The sequence below is a fragment of the Atractosteus spatula genome, chromosome 3 (assembly GCF_055471065.1).
Source record: "Atractosteus spatula isolate fAtrSpa1 chromosome 3, fAtrSpa1.hap1, whole genome shotgun sequence".
Classification (NCBI taxonomy): domain Eukaryota; kingdom Metazoa; phylum Chordata; class Actinopteri; order Semionotiformes; family Lepisosteidae; genus Atractosteus; species Atractosteus spatula.
The window spans coordinates 5,033,457-5,051,175 of NC_142708.1; the positions used below are offsets into that span (position 1 = coordinate 5,033,457).

Consider the following 17,719-nt stretch of genomic DNA (forward strand, 5'->3'; position numbering starts at 1 on the left):
GTTATGGTTGATGCTGTCCAATCTTTAGGTCATGGTAATTTTGTCATTGTTGTCTTGAATTTAATTTATGAATCCTTTGGTAGATGCTTGTAAGAAGTCTCACTGATTGTGAAACGTTGGCAGTATTAAATTGTCCTGGTTTTAGAAATTCTGAAAACTGATTGATCTGCACCAGAGGCATTCTTCCCCATCCCATGACACATTCACCACTTCTCTGGTTGACTTCAACTACCCAGCAGTAAACCTAACACCAAAATACTCCACCATTACGTCCTCCACTATGTCAGATATTCTTCGGCTCAGAGAAGACAGCAGTTTTGATGTGCATGTTATTTCGTCCTGAAATTCCTTGTGTTCTAGACACTGTAGTTTATGATTCCACAAATGGATCTGACCTACAGTAAGTAGCAGTCCTGGACCACTGTGGAGACTCAGTGGACTTAGTGGACTCAGTGGTTTTTCTCACAGAGCTGTGTTCCTCAATTTCTCTGGACCAGTCTGCTAATTGTTGACGCAGAGCATTTCATTCTCCTGGCACTTTTTCCCAGACAGGGCACTTTCAAGTTGAGTCAGCGTGCTTAGGCTGCAAAGGAACAGGTAAAGGTTTATTCCATACTGAAAGGTAAAGAGAGGAGACAGTACATTTTGGTTGTGGAGCCTTCTTCTGGTGTCACACATTAAGTATCTCTTTTCTTTACCTTTGAGCATAGAACGAACCTTTACCTGTCACTTTCAATCATGCCAATAGCATTAGTCAAGTGAAGCATGGTCATATCTTTTTCCATTCTTCTTTAATTGACAACATATCATTTTGAATGCTTATTGTTACAGATTCTTAATCAACACATTTTGGCAATTTTAACTCAAATAGTAAGGCTTTCACTCAACACTAACTGCCTGGATTTTTTAAAATGGACATACAGAACTGTAGATTTCATAAAGCTGCATATTGTTTGATCCCAAGGAGCTGTATTACTCAGCTAATGAAAAAAAATCTATGTTCTTAGTCTTAAAAACTAAGCCAAGTAAATTTTGTATGTGCCCAGTGAACTCCTTGGGCTTTTTTTTGTGATCAGTATTGTTATAAAAATAAGGGTAGAAAAGAACTGCTGCCGCCAGTGATAAATTATTAGATAAGGAGTTATCCAATCAAGATAGAACATCAGAAAAGAATCAGGTCATAATACCAGCTTGATGAGCACGTAAACTGTAAAGATTAAGAATACTTTCAATCCCTAAAGTCAGGGATTGCTACACAGCAGTGTCTTCTGCTGTATCTTTCAGATGAGCTTGATACAAGTAATTGGTAGAAAGCTTGGACAGCACAAATATCGATTACAGCAAATAGCACTAACAGACAGCTGTTAAACTACAGTATATACAGTTATTTACAGATAAGTAATTAATCAGAGCCCTGTCTTCTACAGACGTAGAAATCTCTGGAATTCTACCCTCATAATCACTAAGCACTTTACAAGGCTAAAGGAGACCCTGTGTCCTATTAAACTAAATGGATAGTAACTAGGACAAACTCTGTGTACAAGGATGCTTACAAATGAAAGGGAACCAGGTTGCCTAGTCTAATAATTTATCACCAGCTCAGAAGAGACAGCCTATGGATTCCAGAACAAGGAAATCAGAATTTCCAAATAAATAAAACAGCTATCTTACTAAAATAATAAGGCTCAGACAGCAGTACTCTTTTAGCAGTCAAATTGCCTGGTCAGAATTTCAAATCAGATAAGTATAGTCTCTCACAGTAAAATTCACATGATCTGATAAGGATTAGTGATAATGATAATGCCTCTGTGTTGTCCATTTTTTTAATTCTTCCTGTCCTGAAACCTGTGAGTTATTATTACTAATGCTATTCCTTTGATCTTTTGTATCACATTTCCTGATCTCCCAATGATAGCTACAAACTGTAATTGCAGCAAAGCACTACCAATTGTTTCATAATAAGTGCAAACAAGCTAACCCAGCTAAAACTCAGCTGCAGCAGTATATCCAGTATATTGTTTTATTGCTGTGCATTTCTTGTCAGTTTAGATAAAATGAGCATCGCAATATGGTTCAGTATTTGACTACTAATTTTTTATAGAAGCTGAAGTTGATATGTCTCTTCCAGTTCAGTAGTATGAAAAGAATATTAGGCTGCTTCACTTAGTCTTTTTCTTACAGTACTTCCTTCTTAGGCTGCTTCACTTACTCCAGATGGTCAGTTTAAGTTTTACTCAAGCATGTCAGCAGGAAGATTGCTTTGAATTAGTGTCTACAGTATGGCCCTTTTAAAGATGTAAAACACTGCACTTTATCATATGATTTATACAGCAAATGCCGACACGTATTTGATTAACTTATTTTTTTCCCCTGGGAGATACCATTCAGACATTTTTGGTTAAGGGCCTATTGAATGTTAATGAGTCAGTGTGCAGGTGTGCTTTAGGTATGCTCCCTGTAAATGTTTAATTAAACATGGCTGCAGATATAAATTACAATAACACTGTCAAAATAACAGATAAGCTGAGGGACATTTTAAGTACTTTAAGAAAAGGGAAATTAGTGTAGGTGTAAATAAGTTACCGTGTGACTTGCAGGAACATAATACTCTAGAATCATGCCATCAAATATATTATAAAATTAAGTGTCTCCTGTATTTAGTGTACTAATAAAAGTTGAGAGCTGCATCAGTGTGTAGGCAGCAAAGGAACAATTAAACGTGCCCAAAAAGTGAATACAGAAAAACAATGTTTTGACTGCAGTCTTCTTCTGGTTTTGGGGCACTAAGAGTGAAAGGACAGTAGGTGCTTGAGAATAAAGAGGAAGAGGTTTCATGGAACATGTCAGAGGAGTGAGGATCAAAGTTTGTACTGTCATCATTTTACGTCTCCTGGCCGCGATGACAGTGATGTTTCTCTTTGCTTCCTTTCATAAGGATTCCAGGACTTCTTTTCCAGAAAGCTATCAAATCCTTAAGCTAAGTTCACACATTCCCCCAGATCAGTGCTTGACTACTGTATGTTCTTTCTAAATCTCTCCACTAATCGACAAATTTCTGCATTACACGCTCCCCATCATTTCCCAGAATTCTGTACACAATACTGTTCCTTTGAGATCCTTCCTCACCTCCTAAGCCCATTCTCACATTCTATTTCATTTGTTCTCCTTGCCTTATATTGCTGCCATCGCACTCATTGTCCCACACACCTGTATTTATCTTCTTTCCGTGTGGAATTAACCGTTATTTGTTCTTATAGGGGTTATATGCCCTAGTAATAATGGGAAGAGCATTTTCTTGGTCTACTAATGTGCTGTATAATGATTTATAGGTTCTCCTCCCCAATGTGCAGTGAAAGTGATCAGCTTTGTAACTGTTCCTCCTGAATTCTGCATGCACAGCATCTTTACATCTGACACTTTGACTGCTTGTGCTGATGCAGCTTGAGAATGATTCTGAGGCTAGATCTGATAGAAATGCACATAATGGGCTACGCACCACTGTTAGAAATCTTGTTTATGGTTTTTAAATGAAATACATGTGTCAGTTTATATCCCATAAGCTAAACTGCTGACTACAGCGGGGAAAGAACTGTTTATAACACAGGCTGTTTCTTTCAGAAGGATAAGAACTGTAACTCCAAGTCTCAGCCCTTAAAGTTTAAGAGTTTAACTCTGACAGGAGATCAGGCTTTCCTTTATGTTAATGTTAATGCAATTATTGTAATGTGTGGAAAAGGAAATGCATGTCTGATGCTATTTTTCTTCAGAAATATCTTTGGGTGTATTTCTAAATTCTGTCAACTTAAATAGCAAATCATTTGCACTGTGCACATTACTGAGAGCATGCACAGTACATTAAGGACTGCCCTGATTTGGTAAGAACACTTTTATATTACCTTCCATTCAAAGACAATTTTACAGTATGCGTGGCTGTGAAGAAAGCTGTGATAGCCAGGAAACACACCAATCTGAATATGCTGAAAGTCTGAAAATCTAAAAGTTGAAGAATTGAAAAATGCAAGAACTATAAAATCATTTTATTAGCATAAATTCCATGGAATATTAATATCTATGCACGATAGATAAGATAGATAAGCTTGCGTGATTTTATTTTTTATCTAAAACCTTTATTTAACCAGACTTGAAAAAAAATGATGAAACAATATTTGAATGAAGTAAGTTTCACAAGGGCAAAAACCTCAGTGTTCCCCCTGGGAACTGAACCAACAATGTTCCATTTATTACATTTATTTAGATAAATATTCCAGACCAATAGACTGAATTAGAATTTTGCACTTCAAAGACGGGCATTGGTTTTATTTCTTGGTTCAGCTTGATGTAGTTTTTGCAATTATTTTACCGACACAATACGTTGTTTATTGCTTGAGGGAGGAGTGCTATCACCAATTATTGTTACATTAATGGTTGCATGCAATTGACACGTTTTTCAATTTGCATATGAAACTGTCCACTTCAGTATGCAGTATGGTGTCTTTTAGAAGACAGTTAATAATTTCTGTGTACAAGATTATATTTGGATCAGTGCCATCAGATATAGAGAGCAATTTTCAACTCTGGTACCTCGATACGTGGCAAGACTGGTAGTGCATGTGGATGAAGAAAAGAGAGAAATTAAGGTTTTAAAAGAAGTACGAATTTTCTTTAGAAACTTCATGAAGGTGGTTACAAATGCTTGTTCATTTTATACTACAGGTTATTTATAAATGACAGTGGCATGTGCATGTATTGTTGTGTGTGCACCCACAAAGCAGACATCAGGCCAGTTGCAGTTTTAACTTGGTATTTTGCTGTGACATTTACATTCACAGAGCTATCCTGAGGTTCACCTACATTGCAATTATACTGTAATTATAGCTATGGTTTCAATCTGCAATAGCCAAATTGTTGTTATTGTAATTATACTATATAATTTCAGTTATGATTTGGTTTTGAAGTTTGTTTCTTTTCAGAATGTCTTAATAATTTGTGAGCCTCCATGTGCCAGGATTTTTGTTAAGTGACAATTATAGCAGCGTTCTTGACATCAGAATCTCTTCAGCATATCAGGTCTAAAGCCTTTACCAGACAATGGAGGAAGAACTATACCCGAAACCAAAGATCCATAGGAGTTTGGCTTAAATTCAATTATATTCTGAGCTCTATGTAAGCTCATATCCTATTATATGTGGCAAACTATGCCATCATATCGATTTTCAGGCCTCTTACCTCAAGTTATGTTCTGCTTCAGTACCCAAGAAGGTCAAAACAGACTCACCTTCTGGAAACAAATCTAAGTAACCTTAATACAGCTTTTCCACATTTCCTGGCATAGGCCAGTTTTCCCAGGAGACAGTCTGGTTTTACATGCTTGGAAGCTTCTGAGAAATGTTTCTAATGTGCATTGGAAAATTAAACTATTTTAAATACTTTTCCTGTACATACTGTATTCCTTTTTGCATTACAGTGCTTATTGTCAGGTTATTTAGAATAAAAAAGAAAGTGTGACCGTTGTGGTTCCGCACAGGCTCGTGCCCTCACCGCTCCACCCCGCTGGGTCGTCCCGCAACACCTGGGGCGTAAACCCGGGTCTCCTGCGTAACGCAACAGGGAACCAGTCGAGTGAGCTAAAGGAGACCTCCCCCAGCCTGGGTGGCTGAGGTCCCTGCTACGAGCAGGGAGGGGCGATGACGTCACCATGCCCAGACTAGCTCCGCTACAAAAGCATCCCTTCATTCTTACTGCTTCATCTTACTCAGTGTCATGGTTGAGCAAAAGCCTATCCCAGCAAGAGACAGGTGCAGGGCAGGATACACCTTGGACAGGATGACAGTTTGTCATAGGCACACACTGACACAAACACAAATATGCACACACTCACACCAAGGCCAATTATCCCAAAAGCCAATTAACCTACCAGTTTGCGTTTGAACTGTGGAAGGAAACTGGAGCAGCTACTGAACAGGGAGAGCATACAAACTCCAAGCAAATAGCACCCCAGGTCAGGTATCCAACCCAGGGCCCCAGTGCTGCAAGGCAGCAATGCTAAACACCGCGCTATCATGCTCCCCAATAAGGAAGGATATTAATGTTGAATATTTTGTACTATTGTACAGCCACAATGTAATTGTAGCTGTAGTGGGTGTGTTATTCTAATTGTAATCACAACTAGAAACGCAGATAATTGTAATTGAGATTATAATTGTATTATGCGCTGCAACAGAGAGATGAGGAGTTTCATTTTCAATAAGTTTTTTATTTAAATGTATTTAAATGTAAGACTCTATTTGGCAGAGATTTCTAAGTAAGAGTGCTAACTGATACTGTATGACACTAACAATTTCAATCAGGGATAGCCTGTATTTGCCTGTAGTGCTGGCTAAGCCTAGGGTGGATAAATGCAGAAATAATACACAGATACAGCAGCCAGAGCAACATAAGATGCACAAACAAAAGAAATACCCATTCCTGAACATTTGCATTATTTCAAAACATATCTTTGAATTCATATATTATCTGTCCTTGCCAGCTAAACCCAGGGCTGTCATCTGAACCAGGTTTAACTTGGCAGATCGGTTACAATCTTTTTCTGTATAAATGGAAAAGGTATATTTGTTCTATATATTCCAATACCAGGGGGCCGCAAGAGTTACCTGACTGGAAGGTGAAAAATTATTTCTCAGCTGGTGAAGTTTTTTTTTGTTGTTGAACAGAATTCTTTACTTGGACAGATGGTTCTGTTAGATTCTGGTTGCTTTCACATTCACTTTAATTCTTATATTATCTCCTTTTCTGGTGTTTTAAATAATGCAGAGTGTTAAAATTGCAGCTATAATTAAAGTCTACAGCTATGAGCGGATAGCAAAGGTCTCAAACAAGGTCTCCTGTCACATGAGGGCATAAAATGACTGAACAGAAATTTAATTCTGTATGCAGCCAACTGAGACATAAAGCCTAGGGTGCCCATCTTTGTTGAAGTTGAAATATTCAACTTAATGTAGGTACATGTTAACTTTAACACTGTAGAAAAAAACACTGTCATATGCAAACATTCCTAGAATGGCAACATGGGAACTTTCATACTGTACGTCCACAGAAGCAATAATGCACAATTGTAATTGATTAGCATCTTAAGAGGCAGCAAGATGCGGTAGTGAATTAATTAGAATGGTAACCGTGTCACTTACTGAGGTCAAGGGCTTCAGTCAGGGTTCATTATAACTTGCATCTTTATAGTGAATATGGCATTCTTAGTTTAACACCTATTGGTTTCCATTTTTTGCGCCATTGTTGGCAACCTCTGTAGGCAGTTAATAGAATAAATCCTTGCGTCAGGTTTTGGAGGAGGGTGGTTGCTCCAGGAAATGAGGAGGATTAGGGCTGCTAGCGAGTCTTTGCTGTGTTGTATCTTCTTTAAGGCTGAAAGATTTATTCACAGTTTTCTTTTTTTTTTCCAAGGACTAAAAAAAGTTCAAAGGCAATTTTTCAAAGCGGCATTGGTCAAGCAAGGAAGTCGGGGACATGTCAGTGACCCTTCTAAAGACTTAAATAATTGGATGTTTCACCTCTTAGCCGGCAGGTCATTTCTGTAATGGTTAATCCTGACATTTTCACTCTGGAATCAATACTGAAAAACGGTAGTTCTGCGGGTCATTTGGAAGACATGCAGTGATGTGTAAAGCAATGGCTTCATCAGTTCTGCTCTCTGCGAGTAAACTTCGCTTAATTTGTGCCAGAGCACGTCTCAGATTTAGACTGTCCACACAGCACAGTGTCCACAGCTCCTTGTGACATGAAAAATTTTGATCTGTACAATTGTTTGATTTCTGCATTTAAAACTACTTTAAAAATAGACTAATATAGCAGCTGTGCGTGCTGCTAGTGTAGTAACATGCACTGCGACCCCCTCTACTCCAGTGAAAAACAGTGAAAGGCACTGTGGATAAAGACTGTGGAACATTCCCAAAATAAGGTGCACTTGAAGAAGCCACTTGTAGCCATTTGTAGTATTTTGAAAGAAGCTATAGAGGACACTTTTGTGCAGACCATTGTCAATGATCGATCTGAGAAAATATCCATCGCAGAGTTTTCTGAATTACTTATGAAGAGGCTAAACATCATAAATCTGCTTACGGTTTTGTAGAAGAAACTGTCAGGAATAGAATGAGGTTGAAATGGGATGGATTTGCATTCGGATGTTGCATACTACTGAACTAACTTTCAACAACACATTTCTTCAGGAATAAGGAGAGAAATGCTTAAGAAGATAGTACAGTGCATTCTTAAAATCTGGCTAGTGCATCCCTACCAAAGAAAGGTCTGTCAGAGTGTAGATGTTTAAAAAAATGATATAATGGCATACAATTATATTTGAAATCACTATTTAAAGAATGTTTTTAAGTTACTTTGTTAGCCCGTTTTGAAAATGAAGTGGTTTAATCATGCATTGAAAGTGAATTATATTGATGTTATGCATGTGTCATAATTAAGTTTCTGCCATTCACATTGAGCTCTGGCATCTCTTAATTGACAAATTAAGCACTGGAGTAAACGTCTGGTTAAACTACATATTGAAAATGAAAAGTAAAAAAAAAATCAAGCTTTCAATATAATATAATGGTGCTTTCTGGCCTTTAAATAATTTAACTTTTCTTTATTAATCATTAACTTTTTTAAACCGTTACTATGCCTTTACTAGGATACTAGCAAAGGCATAGTACTGGTCTTAAAAAGTTAATGATTATTAAAGAAAAGTTGAATTCATTTCTAAATAGTGAATGTGCAAAAGCATTATTTGGAGTCATTGCACTAGCTGCAGAATATAACTCTTAGTTTTCTATCCAACAAACCATCAAAGTGTGGTGTGGTTGTGTATTTTTAATAGCTTTCAACATTGCTAGGAAGGTGGAAGAGTCTTTCATGTGGTTTCACAACAGTAGTTTTGTCAATGAATAGTTACTTTGTAGAGAACTGATAACAACCATTACGCATTCAACAATTTAGTATAATCCTAATACTTCAAACGCTGCTAATTATGGAAGTGCAATAGAATAAGACAACCTAGAATGTTTGAAAAGAGGACAGTGAAGCTCAATTTTTTTCATCATGACCAGCTTGAAATTTTGCTTTACAACATTAATTCTACAGTAGATTATAGATCCTATGGAGTTTATGAGGCATGTCAGGTGGAAATGTTAATTTCGGTTTATAACCTTCTGAATGGTCTTACTTGTGTGAACTTTAGTAATGACATAACCTTTGCTATTAAAACATGGGGGTTATAAAACTACAGTAATTCCGTGCTTCTACGCTGCGAAATGTTATTGTATTTTTCGGGGGAATGTGATGAAAATCTGAAAAAAAAATGAACAGCACTCAGCTCTGGCAGGTGTTTTTGTACATCTTTGGGAGGACTGCTGTATTGTCCCCTCGGCGTTCCTGTGATTAATGACAGCAGCATGCTATGATAGCAGTTTAGGCAGCCTCAGCTGTGCTTTTCAGTAACTCCCCTGTCGCTTGTGCACACCTCTACGACTCATCAAAGCTTGTAGTCCCTTGCCTGGTCACTTATAAGAGGCCCAGGAAACAAGTCAATATCCTTCAGGTGTGCATCCCGGTCCTTTCTCTTTTGTTAAATCAATGTGGAATCAATATTTCCCTGTGCCTTTCTTGTTAACATTTGTTCTAACAACCAAGTATTTAAACTTGAAGATTAAAAGTGGCATTTTCAGACATTTTTCAAGTATCAGTCATGGAATTAAATAACATATGTCAATATGTGAGGCTGCATTCATGACACAGAACTGATTGTGATTTCAGAACAAAACAGTGTTATAAAAAAAATTGGTAGTATATCACAATGCTCCCAGACTATTGTTTTCCTGCTTGATTTTTAAAATTTATTCCTGTTTATGCATTCATTGTAATGTTGTTTTTCATCGGATTTTTAGTGGCGTAATGTAAAATACTCAAATTTGGGCTTTAGTAGATGCAATCTGCCACTTTAAACTTTATTTAAGGTTTTAAATTAACTCTAGGATATGTATAGATATGCAGTATCTATATACAGTACCTACATTGTGGTTTGTTAATAATAAGTAAAACAAAAAACTTTGCTTCTGTCAATGTAATGAACAAAAGTAATATTGTTAGAAATAGGGGGTTATGAAAATGGTGAATAACAGGAATTGACTTAGTAAATAACTAAAATAAATAAGCATAGCCCCCAACTTGTAAAGGTTTCTCCAAGAATGTACTGTATAACCAAGCAGTTGGTACAGTTAGAGGCAGGTGAATTCGCTCATCTCTGGCACAGCTTTGGTGAAAAGAGTAAGAAATCAGACTGGGTTAAACAATAACCAGTGAATACACACACTGCAATAAATACAATATAAACCTACTGTACAACACACACATTTACCTATGTGCATTACAAGTTTACAGACAAGGTGTTTCAGAGACCTATATCTAGACTACCCAGAAAACCCCAGACTACTACCAAGTATTTGATTCTTAAATAATACTACAGAGGCCAAAAGAAGAGATAGATGCCTTCTAAACTAGAAGATTATTTTGATCAGTCTCAGCACAATTAAGTAAACATCCCTTGGTTTGAAACTCTAGGAAGTGGAAATATTGACACTAGTTAGGTTTTATTCATTGTGTCAAGATTCTTAGACCATAGTCACCTACCTCAGCATGTACAGTAATAATATCACTCAAAAATATACTGTAGTATAGCTCACTTGAACCTCTTGAACACACATTTGCTTGTCTTGTCAGAAGATAAACTCTACAATATTGCAATAATAAAAACGTATAGAGGGTTAGTAGAAAATGTGTTACTGTAAATGTGTAAAGTGTTTTACTGATCATTTTAAAGCATAATACATAGTTTTGAATGTCTCAGTCCTTCTGTGCTTTTGTAAACAGTGAAAACTAGGATACATACAGTATATGAACAAATTGAGTTTACTGTAGATCTGTAGGTGTAGTGGTGCGCCATTCCAGTCCAGGAGGTCCAAAGAGTCTTTAATTCCGTAATTGAGCTATTTCCTTAATTGGGCCTTTCTGCACTTTTCAAAGGCAATGAAGATTTTTAAGTGGCCTGAAAGACCTATAGGATTTTGTCCCTGGAGAATGGGAGAGGTACACTTCTAGCTTGGAAAGCCAACCACAGTTCACCCTGTCTAATACAGTAGGTTTCACTTGAGTCATCAACTTATTAAGACAAATATGAGAAATAGAGTATTGATCAATTTTAGTACAATGATCATTACAGTTTACTGGACACTTCACTTAAAGCACTTTACAAGTAATGGGACTCCATCCCACCACCACCACCAATGTACAGTCCCCCCCGGATGACACAAAGGCAGTCAAAGTGCACCAGTACAGTCAACACACATCAGCTATCGGTTGGGAGGAGAACAGAGTAATGAAGCCGATTCATAGATGGGGATTATTAGGAGGCCGTTATTGGAACAGATGTGGCCACCTCTGATTTATGGATTAGGTCGTAGTCTACAATAAAAAATAGTCATGTCCTGATCTGAAGAGAACCCTTTCTATAAGAACAGTCCCCAGTTATGGATTTATGTAGCGTCCTACCAGAAATGCTCAGACCTTTTCCTAGAGCCATCCTCTTCTCACCCCCCACATACTCTGTCATTCACTTCTATTATGCTAGCACTGGTAAACACTACTTTGCTTTAGTCCTTTTTGACTTTATTATGTTGTTACGTTCCTTTTTTTCCCATTCATCGGTCATCCTGGTTTTTACAATGTCTTACACAAAATTGACACTGTTCAAGTCTCTAGACTGCAGGGATGCAGTTCCTGTCACATTTCAATCAGCGCAGGCTCTTCTTTCTCTCCAAACCTTCCATTGTGCCAGACACCCATAGACTTTCTCACTTTTTTATCTCATCTTTCTCATGTAGGCAGTGTGGTTATGTTACCTTAAGAAGAATGACATAGGGTAGTCTGAGAGTCTGAGAGTCTGAATCCTGAGTCTGAGACTTCTGGTTTTCAATACAATTTAACACAGAGATTTTTCTGTCCTGAAGAAGGCTCCACAGCCGAAACGCTGGGTTTTCTCTCTTCTCTTTTCAGCATGAAATAAACCTATTACTTGTTCCTAAAAATTCAGTCAGTCAGTCAGGCAGGCAGACAGGCCAATGCAGGCTTTGAAAGAATTACAGAATTCAGTGGCTGAGATGGGACAAAATGTCCATGGGTCAAAAATATCCTAGTCGCTCCACAAAAAGCTCCTCTATGGAACTAAACAAAAAGTCTCAAGCCCAAATAATATTTACAACATATTACCCGAGTGATTCTGCAAACATGTGGCAAAAGGTTTTATGGTTCTAAATGCAATGTTCCATCTGACGCAAACCCACCATAGTCAGTTAATCAGTCAACCCAATCTTGACGAGCATGGTGCTTCTCACCAGCAGGGACTAGGAAGCTTGTCACGTCTTACATCAACATAGATGAAGCAATATACTGGCAAATCTCAGAGGAAAATGCTCTGCTCCAGACTTAAAACTAGGACAAAAATTAACATTTAGTAGTACAATGACCCAAAACAGAAGATTGAGAACAAGAAAATAAATGTTCTTCAGTGGCACTGTCAAAGTCCTGACTTGCATCCTATTACAAAATTATGGAAGACTTGAAAATTGCTGCCTGTAAGCAACGTCCAAGAACCTTAAGAGAGCTTGAGCAAATCTGCCATGAAGAATGGGCAAAACCGAACCAAGTGGAAAGTTGGTAGAGACCAACCCAAAAAAGACTGTTGATTCTACCAGATATTAAGTTCACGGGTCTGAATACTTATGCAAACAATATATTTTTTTCTCTTTTATTCTCCTGACAATTACTGTAACTTTTCTTGTCCTCTGAAGTCTTCAGTCTACATATTTCATTTTTGAATAATATATTAAGTCCTAATAAATATATTAATATCTAATATATTAATAACATAATCTCTGTACTCTGCTACCTTTAAATGCACCAAGGTGTGCACAGTGCCCCCTTCACTCATTGTTGCCTTCATTGTTCATGTGAAGATGTAACAGATGGAGTTACATAGTACATACTGTAGCTTTAGCCATTTCAAGCAGACTGTTTTTTTTATGTTTACTCGACAGCTGCTCTTGTGTGCTGACATTCTCACAAGAAGCGTTTGGATGCCCATTTAGGACTGTGACAGCGGCAGTATTACAGGAACATTTTCTCTCCTGGAGCTTTCCTAATGTGTCATAGCAGTAATTAGAAAAGAATGTCAACTAATTTGTGACCTTTGCCATACTTAAACTAATATCTGTCTGGAAATAGTAGATTGAGATAATTTTGGGTAATCTTCTATGTTGAAAAGTTTCTAATATGCTAGTTTTGAAGGAGACACTACTTTTACAATTATGTTATTACAGCTTGTAATGGATGTAATTTCTGTGAATCAGACTGTATGTCTCACAATACGTCTGTTTCTATAAAAGCATTTTTCTACAAAAAAATGCTCATAAGTAACAGATACAGGAAGCCATGTACCAGTGACATTTAGCTTTGTCAATAAGACCTTGAAGTTAAAAACAAACATATTAGGAATGCTTTTATGTCCAAGAAAATGCTTTTATCTAAAAAGTATTATGACAGCATAAAAACATTAATTATTTTTGTAATCTAAATGTATATTTGTACTTATAATGTATCCGTTTTTTTACCTTTAATGTTTTCTGTCCACACATTCTTCAGTCATTTAGAAAAATAAAATATCTGACCTCCTTTAAAAAAATCAAGGGCAGACAGTACATCTTAGGCTATGCTGTTCATATGTTGTTTTTACAATATCTTGGCTACTTTTGGTTGTCCCTTGGCTTAAATATTGTACATACTATTGTACAAAAGGTCTTCACTTTTTTGCTTTATTCTACTTTTTACCTTAATTATTTTCCTTTTGTGTGCAGACACAATTATAACATTTTCAGTCCTCTACTGAAATTTTAGTCTTTTTGTTTTAAGGTGATACTTTCTAATTCATTCTAATAGATCTGATTTTTGCAGTACAGAAAATAGCCTTTAAGCTTTCGGTGTGTTGAGAGGTATAAATTATGTTAAGGACAAGAAACACCCGATTAGATGAGTTTGGTAAATGTTGTTAATTAGTTACACTTCTGTTATATATGAGTTCCAAAGGCATGCATTTACTTCTGATTTACTAAAAGGCTAATGCACTAATCACTTCTAAAAGACAATACTGCCAATTATTCTTTACCATCGTATTTACTATTTTCATAACCTTGTGGACACAGACGAGTTATTAGCAGTTATTGCTGCCTTTGAACAGCTGGGATCACACTTTTAAAGATTCTGATCATCATGAGTCAACAATTGCTCAATTACACTGTTCAGTAATTATCAACCAATCAAAGCTGTACTAATAACAGTCAAAGTTCTTTTAAAAATGAAAAACACTTTTGGAGGCTTTGAGTAAATTATTAATGTTCATGACATACATTTGGACAATGTCTTAGATGTCTTAAGAGTTTTGCATGGCTGTGTATAAAACAAAGATCTTCTAAGATTAGCATGAAATGAATAAAGATCAAATATTTGGCCAACATGCTGCCTGTAGGACATGACTTCTGATATTATAATATACAAATGAGCACTTTTCTGTTCATTTTAGCTATTCAGTTTGCAGGGAAGACTGTATATATATAAACTGTATGTTCAGGTGGGTAGCTGCGTCAGCATGCGTAGGCTGAAAAGGATCAAGTAATAGGCTTATTGCATGCTGAAAAAAAGAAGAAAGAAAACACAACATTTTGGCCGTGGAGCCTTCTTCAGGTGTGAGCTGAAACGTTGTGTTTTCTTTCTTCTTTTTTTCAGCATGGAATAAACCTATTACTTAAATGTACAGTATGTATATACTGTATATGGTATTTGTATTCATATTAAGCAAGTTAAGGTACTGTAACTGTTTTTTCTGCTTTTTATTGTATGTTTTAAAAAGTGTCAGGAAATCCCATATTCAGTTTAATTGGAAAAATCTAATCCACCTATGTTTATAAACAAAACTTTGCTAGTGCAAAAAAAATCTTTTCAGATACAAAGCCACTATTTATTCCTTTTCAATAAGATATCTATATTTATCTGTCATTAATATATATATATATCACCATCTAGAATTGTAAATATTTTTTGCAGTTTAGAAATTCAGAGATTATGAGCTTGTTCGACCTCAGGATTAGTTAACATATATGTCTCTGTATTGTTATTTACTTGCCCTTAATAATTTTCCTTCAGCATTCTTTGAAATACTGCTTCCATTTATCTCCAGCTTTCTGTGCTTCCTGCATTATTTAATGGTTGTTGAGGATTTAAAATAATGTATTAAGATGACATAAACTCTAACAGATTTCTAACAAAAAGGCATTCTTAAAATAGTTTGTCTTTCCAACCAACCATGAGTTGAATGCAAATAAGTACATTCAGCTTATTTATTATTTATCTTAAAGGTTTACAGTAAAGGTAAAGGTGACAAAATAACTGATTCATAAAAAGTACATGTATTTTCTATCGAGCTGAAGCATGCCTGGAGAAGTGAAATTTCCTGATGTACTAAATGGTGGTAATTTGGACATAATAGTATTATATACTGTAAGTACAGATCACAGTAGCTGTTATACAGTGTCTAACACCTTATCTAATAAACTAATTATGTTCAAAAGCTCCACACAAAATAGCCATGAGGTAAATGGGCTGATGCTAAGCGGCAGCAGTTGAAAATGGTAACAGAGTGACATATAACAACAGGGTAGTGAGCAAACAATGTAACAGATAAAAAAATTGTCTATATTGTCTAAGTGCTAACTGAACTGCTTTGTACGCAGGTTGACACGGTTAAGAGACATTTTACTAGAGTATTTTTACTATTACCCCCCCCATGCTTTGTCATTTTACATCACAGAAATAGCAATAGGAGCTAAAGCGGGGGCTGATGAAATTCCAGATGCACGTTGGCCTCTCAAGAGGAGCTAATGCAGTTCTAATGCAATGGGGTGAGAATACAGTTTGTACTCACAGCAGAACAACGTATTGAAGCACCGGGAGTCTGGTTCATGCTCGGCAAGTTAAAAAAAGTGTTGAGTGAGGGTCAATTTGTTTGAAAGTTTCTGTGTTCGGGTTTGATTTCTACACTCTATATTTATATCCTCTGACTAGGCATTAGTGTGTCAGCATGCTCAATAATTAAAAAAATCTTATAATGACTTTACTGTAGCACTGCACTTGCTCCTCCTTTCATCTTACTTCTGCAGTTCAGTAATCTGTATTAGTATTTGTGTGTATAAAGTATGTGCTGTGTTTGGAAATGGCTTGTCAGATTTTGGCATGTCACTCAACTATATTACAGGTCCTTATTTGTACCTAACATCCTGTTTTGCATATGTGCACATTAGTGTAAAGTAGATTGGTACACAGTATTACAGGATTTTTGGTCTCCATGCTGGTAACTCCTCTGTTTCCACAAGGTTATGGGAATAGCCATGTGGTGTGTTACAGGTCATGTTCTGCAGGGAGGTGGAGTCCTTGTTAGAGAGACACGCATTAAAATGCGAGCGCACCTGAAAAGAATTGATTTGACAAGACTCAGCTAGAGGATTGCGTATATGAACAAGTTGAATACTTCCCTGAGTGGAGACCAAGCCTGTCCAGAGCAGACAGAAGATCAAGTCTCCCATTTCCATACATGCTGGGGCTAAGCAGTTAAGATAAGATAAGATCACTTTATTGGCCACGTACAATATCTTGCATTAGGAATTTGTCTTTTCGGATACCCCAACTTGCTCTCCATGAGATACACAGACAGGGAGAGAAGCTTGGGGTTAGAGCACAGGGTCAGCCATTGTATAGCACCCCAGGAGCAGCTGGGGTTAAGGGCCTTGCTCAGGAGCCCAACAGAGTAGGATTCCTCTTCCGGCCACAGGATTTGAACCGGCAACCTTCCAGCCACAGGCACAGATCCCTAGCCACAGAGCCACCGCACCGCCCCATAAATCAATTCTGTATTTACTAATACATTTTATACATAGGCAATTTCATTCAAGGACTCTGTGTATTACAGTAAGGGAAGTCCAAATTTCATCAGCAGGAAACCACAACACAATGACACATGACCCTGAGTGGAGACGAAGCCAGGACATCCATCTTGCACTGGAGCAGACAGAAGATCAAGTCTCCTATTTCCATACATGCTGGGGCTAGGCAGTTGCCAGGCCAAAGCAGTGAGAGCAGTGGGCGCGGGATGCTGCTGATCGGCGTTCAGATAGAGCATCTGGGCTACGAGAGAAAGAAGCTGATGCCCCCAATAAAGAGAAAAGAAAGTATGAGTGACAATCTCAGAGGAGATTGTAAATAGATTGAGGGAACCCTGGAAGGGATGGAAAAAAGCTGCAGTTCTGCAGGGGAACAGTCTGCAGCCTGTTATTGTGTGTGAGAACAGGGCTGTCCAGTGAGTCCACTGTATGTGAGTGTGAGTTATTGTGTTAGTGTTTATTTGATTGTTAGTGAGATGAGACAGAGAGAAAGGTGCAGCAGAGGAGCATGAGTGATCCCCGTCAGGGAGGCTCAGCATCAGCGAGTGAAGGAGTAAGAGAACTTGCTGGTTTTGAGAGTCAGCAGTGAGGGCCAGGCATTAGAGAAAGTGTGCTGGTAG

General features: G+C 37.3%; 1 protein-coding gene across 2 annotated transcripts in view; it reads left to right on the forward strand.

Moving 5' to 3' along the window:
• The window catches only part of LOC148837292 (EGF-like repeat and discoidin I-like domain-containing protein 3), a 253,166-nt gene that overhangs the window by 214,509 nt on the left and 20,938 nt on the right, over nt 1–17,719 (forward strand). The window lies entirely within an intron of this gene.